This window comes from Halyomorpha halys, unplaced genomic scaffold (assembly GCF_000696795.3).
Source record: "Halyomorpha halys isolate HHAL.00 unplaced genomic scaffold, Hhal_1.1 Scaffold345.1, whole genome shotgun sequence".
NCBI lineage: Eukaryota > Metazoa > Arthropoda > Insecta > Hemiptera > Pentatomidae > Halyomorpha > Halyomorpha halys.
In genome coordinates this window covers 135,102-146,958 of record NW_027114287.1, presented here as the reverse complement: position 1 = coordinate 146,958, position 11,857 = coordinate 135,102, and the positions used below count along the sequence as shown (strand labels likewise).

The 11,857-nt window shown below is 34.5% G+C and overlaps 1 protein-coding gene across 1 annotated transcript in view; it reads right to left on the bottom strand.

Moving 5' to 3' along the window:
• Positions 1-9,327, bottom strand: part of LOC106681530 (regucalcin) — a 28,573-nt gene extending 19,246 nt beyond the window's left edge. Inside the window, exon 1 of the mRNA XM_067051494.1 lies at positions 9,161-9,327. The gene's annotated coding sequence lies outside the window, so the exon portion shown is untranslated. The remainder of the gene's footprint in view (positions 1-9,160) is intronic.
• Between the last annotated feature and the right edge of the window lie 2,530 nt (positions 9,328-11,857).

Sequence of the window (11,857 nt, the reverse complement as noted above, 5' to 3'; positions counted from 1 at the left end):
GATTTGCGTGTGATTTGGGAAATATGGTTATTCCAGGAGAGATGTTGATCAAAGATGACACCAAGGTTTTTTATTGTAGGATATAAGTAAATCGGTTGGTTGTTAAGGAATAGTAGAGGATAGTAAGGGAGGGTATGAAGGAGGCGCTTGGAACCGATAAGAATTGCAGTTATTTAAACCCAAATTTTTATTACTTTAATAAAAACTACGTATAGTTAGCAGTAAAATTGATGAGTCTGCCAAGTATAGGTAGTGGAAACATAAAATGGAAGCTATGTCATAATGTTAAATAAAATTAATTTTTCATTCATAATTCCATTTCGTTAAAACTACTAACATTCGAAAACTTAATAGAACACCATTTAAAAAATATTAAATTTTCTAAAAACATTAGCCCTAAGAAAGCTTTTTACGTTCAATAATTCACGAGATAAAGTTTTTTGTTAGGTGTGAGTGTAACGACTTTGGACTGTAGAGTCCAAAGTCCTTCCCTCGTCGAGGACGTCAACTAAGGGGACAGTGCACTCCCACCTCCCAGGTCATGGTGGAGGGTAATTTCACGAAACAGAGGGTAAGAGAATGAACTCCGACACAGTGGGAAGTTGGAGCTCTTCACAGATGACACTGTTCTTGGCCCTCTGGCTTGGTTCTCCTGACGATTCTTCGAAGAACAGATCCCGGGAAACTCTTCAGTCTGTTTAATTTAGTTTTGTAGAGATGTCTCATTAAAAGTGCACCATGGAGCAGAGTTGGTCTGATAATTGCTTTGTAGATCTGTAGTTTCAGGTGCAGTGAAAGCTGCTGTGAAGTGAGCAGATGGTGCATCCTATACGTTTTAAGTCGGGCCGACTTGAGCATGCCAGCTTCTTGGCATGATTGGAGGTCAGATGACGATCTAGAGTCACACCAAGGTTGAGGATGGAATTAGTGATCTTCAATTAAAGATAGTTTAATATATTACAAACTAGTTTATAACGTTTTCTTCGTCCGTGTGGTAAGTAGTTTTTATGATATTCGCATATGAAACTTTGCCGACCACCAACATATCAATTTTTTAAAAAATAAAGATAGGGGGAAACAAAAAGAATAAAACAAACCTGTTAGCTTGAAAAGTAAACACCAAGTGGTATACTGTAGAGATGTGACATCGATGTTTCACGTTTGTCCCAATTTTACCTTCTTTTTTTTTTTTTCCAAAAATAACTAAATGAAAACAAAAAATTTTTAGTATAAACAATGTCCTATCAACAATGTGGTGGGAAAAGTACCTCCAACCATCACGCTAACGACGTAATAAAGATAAATTACGACTAAAAAAACATCGATGATTTTAAATATCTATGCTCAATATTAAAATATCATTGCATACAAATCTTTGCCAAAAATACAACGATTTTTTGAGCGTGTTGAAAATGTTTTCTATTCTGTAAAATTATTCACTTTATGTCATTCTGTTTACATTTTCTTATTTTTTATTTTCTATACTTATTGGTTTGTTATCGTGTTCTATTCTCAGCCCTGATGAAGGCTAGAAACTCTAGCCGAAACGTTGGCACAATTAAAGAAGCTACATTAACTGATTTTTCAGTACATTTTTATGAAACATTACTTTTCATAAAACTTTATTTGTAGAACTATTGAACGTAAAGAGCTCTGTTAGGGCTCATATTGTAGTACATTTACTTTACATTAAATGATGTTCTATTTGGTTTTATAGTGCTGTAGGTAGTTTTAACGATATGGGGCTCCAAATAAAAAATTATTTTTTTACCGTTTTGAAACAGCAGCCATTTTTTATTCCCCCTAACTATACTTGGAAGACTTATCAATTATGACTAGTAATTATACATAGTTTTCATGTATATCAGTTTATACAAAACGAAGCAACTTATTTAAGAAGTAACTGTTCCCAAATTATTTGTATTGCTTTAGCTCCTTCAAGCGACAACCGATAACGATTATTTTAGAACTATATGAGTGTTTGCTAAGAGGCAACAAATTGAAATCCATGTTCAAGGCAACGTTAATTGCATTATATAAACCAATTATCGTTCGCTGTCCTTCAAGAAAATTTGGCAAGGGAGGGCACGGCAGAACCATAAGTGAAAAAGTAACCCTAATATATTATAAATCGCAAAAGCTAAAATAAATCGATACTCGATTGTTGCGATCTTAAAATCGACGATCTTTCGGTATTTTACTCATCTGATAGTATGTAAAGGGACCTTCATATATTAGAAATGTACGAAATAAGCGATTTAAAAAAAACAAACTATTGGATAAATATTTTTTCCAATAATTTTGTACTCGACTATTATTTACTTTATTTTTGTGGCCTCCTTCTTAGTCATTTTTGACAAACAGGAGGAGGTTGGGAAGAGGGGGGGTTATGTAGAGATAACCTGTTCTAACCATGGTGGGGGGGTCAAGCGTTCATTACGTTGTACCGCCACAGCAATGAAAAAAGTCGACACCTCAGGCCTGATTCGAACCGTCGCCGCAAAGATCCCGGGTGGCAAATATCTGCGCCTCAACATAAGCTACGGACGACCCTGTATTTTCACATCAACGAATACAAAAGAAGTCGAAATTTGTAGTCGTATATTTGTTCGAATATGAGGAGTAGGAGAAATAATTTATGTTTAAATGTGGTTAATGAATGGGGAGGAGCGTCTTATAGAATCACGGAGTCTTATGAAGTGTTTAAGGAGAGCCGATATTCCGATAATTTAGAAAACATAGTCATTCCATGATAGGTGATCAAACATCCAAAGTTTCTCACTGAGGTGTGGAATTGAATGGGTTGATGATTGAGGTAGAGTAGAGGCCGTAAGGAAGAGACTCAGGAAGGTACTTGAAACCGATGACGATGAACCAATTATATATGCGGAATATATCAGAGTATTTAAAAATATATATATGAAATAGGAAGTATGTAGGTATTTTATGTACGCATGCATGGACAATTAACCATAAATCAATTATTTTGTCAGACTGCTTAGGTCATTAAGAAACAAATTACATTTTTCAAGCTAGATTTGAGGGTGAATATAGATTGAATGAACACAATTAAAAGCTTGATATCAATTATTATGTTAATTTAAAATTAAACATTTATATATAGAATATTATCATGAATTGGAAACAAAAATTGCTTTTGAATATACAATATTTTTTTGGTAATTCTAATAGCCATATTAAAGACAATGTCAAGTGTTCAAAACTTCATCTTACGGACGTTTAAATCGTTGGACGTGCAACATTCCAAAGTGCAGCCAGTTCCCAAGTACGAGGGTGGTTTGAAAAGTTCTCGAAATCACCGCTAGATAGTGCTAGAGCAACGAGGTTTCCGCGCAATAATCACACATCCTTTGTGAGTGAACACGTGGCGTGAGTGTTAGTGACGACTCTTTGTTGTTGTTTTATGAGTAGTGATTTGTGACAATGGAAAAAAACTGAGATTCGAGCAGTGATTAAGTACTTTGTAAAGAAAGGTATGAAAGCAAAGGAAATTCATGGCGACTTTCAGAACACACTGGGGGACTCTGTTCCTTCTTATTCAACTTTTGTCAAGTGGACCAGCGAGTTTAAATTTGGTCGGGAGAGCTTAGATGATGATCCTCTTAGTGGACGGCCAAAAAGTGCTACGGCCCCAGAATTGACAGAAAGGTCGTGAAGGATCGTCGACTGAAAGTGCGTGAGATTACTGAAGCTGTAGCAATACCATCTGAACGGGTATATCACATTTTAACAGATGAATTGGAAATGAAAAAGTTATCCGCAAGATGGGTGCCGCGGCTCTTGACATTGGACCATAAACGCACAAGATTGGAAGTGTCCAACAAAATCTGGCCCGTTTTTAGCGCAACCGACCAGACGTTTTGCGCCGGTTTGTGACTACAGATAAAACTTGGGTTCACTACTACACCCCAGAGGCTAAACAGCAGTCAAAGCAGTGGGGACATGCTGAGTCACCATCACCAAAGAAAGCAAAAGCAATACGTTCGGCCGGATAGGTCATGGCCTCAGTTTTCTGCTTCTTGCTGATAGATTATCTTCCTACTGGCCAAACAATTACGGGGCAATACTACGCAAACCTCCTAGACAAACTACAGGAAAAGATACGCGAAAAAAAGCATGGTTTGGCAAGGCAAAAAGTCATTTTTCATCAAGACAACGCCCGTCCGTACACAAGAGCTATTGCCATGGCAAAAATTCATGAACTGAGGTACGAATTGTTGCCACATCCACCTTTTTCACCTGATTTGGCACTATCAGACTTTCATCTCTTCCCCGAGCTGAAAATTTTCCTAGGAGGAGATATCCTATAACGGAAGAACTGACAGCCGAATTGGAGAGGTATTTTGCAGGCCTGGAGGAATCTCATCATGGAACATTGCTGGCCCAAATGCATCAGTCTACAGGGAGACTATGTTGAAAAATAAAAGCAGTTCCACCGAGGTCTGACACTTCTTTCTAGTACATTCCGAGAACTTTTCAAAACACCCTCGTATTACCAATAACATGTGTTACTGAAGAACTGACAAAGGAACGAAATGGTAAAGAGGTAAATGATTTCTATTAATTTTTTTCTTCGGGGATTCTACTCCTAAAAAATGGACAGATGCTCGTTCCAATTTTTCATATATATATATTTTTTTTTTTTGCCTTGCAGAGATTTCAAGGTTATTATTTACAAAAGGATTTTTTTTCTTATTGTTTTCAATAAGAAAACAATATTTTTAAATATATAAAATGATAACAAAATTTTTTTTAAAAACTACAATTCCAATTCTCAGTCCAATCCCGTTAAATAGACATCTATCCTCCACCTCACCTAACTGCTGTTTTTGACAAATCCTTTTTTACCTGAGCTGTTTCTCAGCGGATCTCCATTCCCTCTAACATACGTCATGTACCCGCCCTTCCCTCGTTTAAAACCCTTCTATTTAACTACCTTTTACTTCACTAATCTAATCCAATATTATATTAGTACAGATAATTTTTAACTAAATTTTTGTTTGGTTTTTACGTATTCAGTCGGTTAGTTTTTTAATTTATTATTTTTTTTCTTATTCTCTGTATTTAAAATTATTTACATAAAATATTAATATAAGTGTTACTTTAGGAAAATAGTCCGGGTGGCGGTCAATGAAGTTATCATAATTGTAAAAGAATACTATTTATTGTTAACCAACGTTTCGCCCCACTTTGAAGGGCTTCGTCAGGGCTGTCATTAAATCAATCTGACAGCCCTAAAGAAACACTGGAAAGTGGGTTGAAACGTTGAATAGAAATAAATAGTTTTTTTTTACTACTTTGATCCCTTTATTGACCGCCACTCGGACTATTTTCCCACGATCTACTTCGTACGGTTAACTAGCCTCTTCCATTATAAGTTTTAATTAAGTGGGGCCATTTATGTCAATGTATGTTATTATAAAATTAAAATTACCTTATAATTGTTCTAAAGAGGCCTAGTACCAGAATAATAAACTATTTATTATTTCATTGGAGAAGATGATCAGGGGTGTGGTCAGCAAAGAAAAACATAAATAAACAAAAAAAATATTTATTTATGCCGACGTTTCGACCTGAGTTTCAGGTCTTTATCAGGGAGTCAGCGAAGGTTTGGGCTAAAAACTCTAATAGTTTTTACTTATTAAAAAAAGTTTTTAGCCCACACCCTCGCTGACTCCCTGATGACGACCTGAAACTTTTTGTTTATTTACGTTTTTCTTTGCTGACCGCACCCCTCCCCCCCCCTCGACCATCTTCTCCAATCAGTAATCTACAGTCAACTACCTACACCTCATTATTTATTATTTCATTTTCCTTTAATTTTCATTGCCCAAATTCCCTTTCTAGAGGGTTCCTAAAAAAAAGAGGTTTTAAACACATTATTTTCATATGCGACAGTGCCGTACAGTTAAAATCGTCCTACAAATAGAGGTTTCCTTTAAAACAATCAAAAGGTTTTACTGCGCCAATAAATAAACAATGATAAAATATGTGGTGTGTCTACTAACTTTTATCACCATTTTCCATGAAATCGTAATAGGAGAAATGTTTGTTATCTCATTGGTAGTATTGGTACATGCATGATCTAAAAAGATAATAAGAGGAGATGGTCGTGGAGTGCTGTCAGCAGAAAAACACAAATAAACAAAAATTATTTATTTGTGCCTACGTTTCGACAGCGCTATAGAACAAAAAAAAAAGAATTTATTAAATAAAACCAAAAATTGTATCCAATTCTGTCTCAACACTTTATTTCTCACTAGTCCAACGTTTCGGCCATTCCAGCCATCTTCAAGGGCATCTTCAATACAAAACTCCTCCTCACATTAATTCACAATTTTTATTGCAGGCTATTCTTACAGTTTGTTATATGGTGGTGTATTTTATATTGTTGATAATTTTATAGAGAAAAATAAAAGTTAATGGTTTTAAATTTTAAATAAATAGGTTTGAAATTAGAATGAAGAAAATGACCTGGCCAGAATAGCCTGCAATAAAAATTGTGAATTAATGTGAGGAGGAGTTTTGTATTGAAGATGTCCTTGAAGATGGCTGGAATGGCCGAAACGTTGGACTAGTGAGAAATAAAGTGTTGAGACAGAATTGGATACAATTTTTGGTTTTATTTAATATATAATTACCTTGTCTCAAAAAATTTTGAAATAATATAATTTAAAAAAAAGAAGATAACAACCATCAATTAGAAATACATAAAAACAAAACAAATAATATACTAAAAAATTTGGAAATGTACATAACTATACATGTATAGGTTACCGCCGACTACTGACCACACCCCCTGACTATTTCTATTATCTACGGCTAACTATCTTCACCTCATTATAAAAAGATAATACATTATCTCTTAAATGAGCTTCTAGAAAAGTCGGGAATACATAGCCTTCAAGTTATAATATAAAGTATAAAATTCCCATAATACCTGTCAAAATTCCATATTTCAAAAATATGATTGAAAAGTTCAACACCGTATATTTTCTAATAATCGTCCGATTTCAATGATTTGTTTTTTTTAATGGAATGTTGGTGGTTGACCGTAGATTAAAATGTGAAGAGGATGGACGAAGATCCGGTTTCTTTCGGAGCTCCATATCTTTAAAATTATCAACAACACTATAAAACCTAATAGAACATCATTTAAAGTTGAGTAAACTTGCTAAAATATGAGCCTTAATTAACTATATACGTGAAATAGTTCTAAAGATATAACTTTTTAAGAAGCAACATACCATAAAATATGTACTGAAATCCCATAAAAATTATCAAAAAAATTAATCGGTTTTGGTGCCTCAATTTTTTTTTTTTTTTTTTTGGGGGGGTGGTTGTTGATTAAATTCCCATCATATCAGAAAAACAATCTGTGGAGAAGATGGTCGGTGACTGTGGGCAACAAAAAAACACAAATAAGCAAAAAATTATTTATTCGCGCCGACATTTCAACCTGAATTTAAATCAATCAGGGCTAAAAAACAAAAACAGATAACAATCATCATTCAGAGAAACATAAAAATTAAAAGAAAATAAATAAACTAACAAATTAAGAAATATGCATAACAATGAATTGAATATAAAATATATATAAGAAGATGGTCAGGGTTGCGGTCAAAAGAGAAACAAAAATAGTTTACAACTATTTATTTTCCGACGTTTCGCCCCACTTTGCAGGGCTTCATCAGGGCTGTTCAAAGCAAACGGTAGTCTGTTCAACTTGAAAAAGGGGCGAAACTTCGGAAAATAAATAGTTGTAAACTATTTTTGTTTCTCTTTTGACCGCAACCCTGACCATCTTATATATCAATTTTTACGGTCAACTACTATATGATATATACATATATGAATATAAAATAGTTTTTCTTTTAATTTTTATGTTTCTCTGAACCCGGTCATATTCTCCACAGAATGTTTTTTTTATTTGTTGAAATTTTAGTCAACAGCAAAAAAAAAAAATTGAGCTACGCACCAAAAACGTTCAATTTTGTTCTTAAATTGTTCCTACCAGAGAAGTCGGAGATTTCATTAGCATTAAAACCTTTCTTGAGAACAGGGGACATTTTGAAAAACACGTAAATTGGTCCATTCAGACCACCGTTTGTCTAGTAAGTGCTAAATCGACGTGCAGTTTCCTGTCTTTTCAGTCTTTTGTGAGAATTCCAGGTTAATCGTTTGTCGGGTGAAGTCCAAGATAGCGGATCAGTTCGACAGCGATAAGAGTAACATTATTAAATGAAACTGTAGGGCAGTCGGTAGGTTTACGACGAAGGGTAAAGGTGATTTGATTTATTGGAATTTAGCTTAATATTCCTCTAATTACGACACCATTCTTCAAGGGCTGTGCTATGGGATAAACTGAACCTAAAGTCAAAATCGGATCTAATCAATAGAACTGGAGATATAAAATATAACGTTCGAAAAGTTCTTTTTTATTTGAAACCAAATGTTAAAGGAGGTTAAAAGAGAAGACATTCAGCTTTCCAATGGTTGTATTAATGTAGGAATTGAATAAATTGCAGAAGAATTATCAACGATTATATATACAATGGTCACCGTAATTGAAAAAAAAAAAAAGTCTTCCAAACAAATCAAGGTTCTATGAAAAATGGTATTTGAGGGTCTTTGACGGCGCTAAAGGTGAATATGATTTGCTTTTTCGTAATAAAAAAATTGTTTACCTTACTTTACTAAAATTTCTCATTATGCTTTTATAATTTTAGAGAATAAAAAATGATTTAATAGAATCAGTAATATTATTTTCTTATTATTCAGATAGAGATAAATTTATTGGCGTATAATAAACATGAAAAAAATTTATACTTTTTGAGCCACGCGCGAAAAATGATTAATTTTGATAATATTTTTTTAAAAGAAAAAAAAACAGAACAGCATAAATTTTTACCGAAAAAATCATGAGGATTTAGCAAGATCGGATAAACAGTATAAAAAACGAACAAATATTCATTTTTATGTACTGAATTAGGCGAATATTTTGGGAGGATCAGTAATTTTTATTTAAATTGTAAACACATACAAATTAAATAATTCATTCGAGTCCAAAATTGAAAATATAATTACGATATTACAATACACTTTATACTTAAAAGATAAAAAAACAACAACAACTTACTAAAGCAGAAGATTCTTTCCAAGTTTAAGCTGCCCAATGGATCAGATGAAAATAAGAGCGTTATCTTATTATAAGAGCACTGTAATTACTAATCGATGTACGATAAGATAAATATCGAATTATCTATCGGCTATCGAGTGGAGGCTACGGAATGCTAGCACTGCCAACTCTCCATCAGTACTGATAGCAGCCCACAAGATCGACCGGCCCCTCTCGCGACTCATTGAAATAACAACTTAACAGCAACACAACAAATACAAGTACTATTGAACAATGTTCTAAAACTATTGGAGAAGTTTGTCGGGGGGTGCGGTCAGCAAAGAACAACATAAATAAACAAAACCATATTTATTTATTTTATGATGTTCCTTATGTAACCGATCTAGCCCGAACCCCGATATTATTCCTTCCATAATAAACTCGCTAACCACCCAAACCCACTAGTTTCTAACCTTGCTTCCTCTTCCATTCCTGGCAATCCTCCGAGGCGCCTGAAAAGAAGATGGCCTTGTGACCTTATATTGTAAAATGTTTTTAGAGTTCTACTACTGGGTAGTTTCTCTACATCCTGTTTCATATCATTATGTCATTATGATCAAATTTTGCTTGTTGTATTTTTTTTATACAGTTGTAAATATCAATAAATAAATAAATTTAAAAAAAAATTATTTTATGCCGACGTTTCAACCTGAGTTTCAGGTCTTCATCAGGGGTTGTGGCGAAGAAGGTAGGCTTACAACTGTAAGCCTTTTTTTTTTAATAAAAAAAAAAAATATATGGTTTTGTTTATTTATGTTGTTCTTTGCTGACCGCACCCCCCGACAAACTTCTCCAATCATTAATCTACGGTCAACTATCTACGCCTCATAATGTTCTAAAACGTTCAATTTTTACTTACGTAACCAGAACTTCGGCACTCCCAACACTCCTGTAATCCGAACTAGCATTATAAAAACAATTTTTTATTTAGTTTTAGATTAAATTTTATAAAGATATGCCGATATTGTCGCGTTTACAAAAGTCGGAGGCACGGCTCTGGTCTTGGATCTGACGGTAAGATTTGAAAGTAATGACGAAGTAACGTCCCTTTCTTTAAGGAAAAATTCCGCGAAACCTTCGGAGAGAGAGAGTTCACCGTGAGAGGCCTCTGGTTTGGATCTTGTGGAACAATACCAGATAGAACAAGGAGCTTCTTAGAAGGCCTAGGTGTTAGCATTGGGGATATTGAGATCTTGGCGGAAAATATTATTTTGTACTCCCTGGGGATCATACACCATCACCTGCATGGGAATTAGCTCGGATATTAATCATTGTTTTATTTATTTATTTTAATATGTTGACCTCTCTAGTTGTGTGTTTTAACTTATTTATTCATTAAATTATTTTATTTTATTAGTACTATTTTTTTTTTAAACTTATTTATCCATTCAAGTGTTCCCTGTAACCGCCCTTTTATTATATTTTCCTTTGAATCTATGTGTTAGTCTTATTATCGTAAAATGTATCTATTTGTTTATTTTTGGTAAACTGATCTACTGCTGTGACTATAAATGATGGTCTGATCTCACATTGCCGTCTAATAGTGAATTTGTTAATCGAGTGAATTAAAAAATTGTGAAATGGTGAAATTGGAGGAGCAGAAATGGGAAAGAAAAAAGGAATGAATTGAACCATTTGTATTTGGTGTATAGACCAAAAGTTATTGTAAAAGGAAACTGTAGGGGAAAAAAAAATGTTTTCATTATATATGTTATTATACCATGTATGTGTAATTTATATATGTCCGATTACGAATTGATAAGTATGCTGTGTGAGATAGCAACCTGATATATTTAGGCAGCATAGATGAATAAAGTATTTCTCTCTCTCTCTACTAGTGTAAAAAACCAGTTCCAGCGGTGGAACTCATCTCACTTTTTTTTCGTAACCTCCTTTATTATTAAATTCATATAATACATACATACAAATGACAAGTGTATACTAGCATACTACTGCCTTGGATTGCCTTGTGGCATTTTAAGGTTGGTCGCAGGGTCCAATCAAGGTAGTCAAAATCATGGAGTTAACGCCGGTGGATTATTGGAACGGGGAGGGACCTTCCGCTGGTTAGGTGTCAGTGTAACGACTGCAGACTGTCGAGTCCAAAGTCCTTCCCTCGTCGAGGACGTCAACTAAAGGGACAGTGCACTGCCACCTCCCAAGTCATGGTGGAGGGGTAATTTCACGAAACAGAGTGTTAGAGCAGGCCTTCAACCTATCAAAAAAGTTTGATGTGTCGTCAGCTTATGAACTCCAACACACTGTGGAGTTGGAGCTCTTCACAGATCACACAGTTCTTGGCCCTCTGAGGCTTGGTTCCCCTGACGATTCTTCGAAGAACAGATCCCGGGAAACTCTTCAGTCTGTTTAATTTAGTTTTGTAGAGATGTCTCATTAAAAGAGCACCATGGAGCAGAGTTGGTCTGATAATTGCTTTGTAGATCAGTAGTTTCAGGCGCAAGTGAAAGTTGCGGTGAAGCGAGCAGATATAGGCTTCTCGTTTCGTTTCTCATCTCATTTTTTTTTTTTTTTTTTTTCCCGAACCCTCTAAAAACAGAAATAAAATGTGAATTAGTAGTGCATTACTGTGCAAGAAAGAAAAGTAATTCGTGTTGTGTCTTACCTTTTACTACCTTTGGTATTTTAAGGTTACCTGTT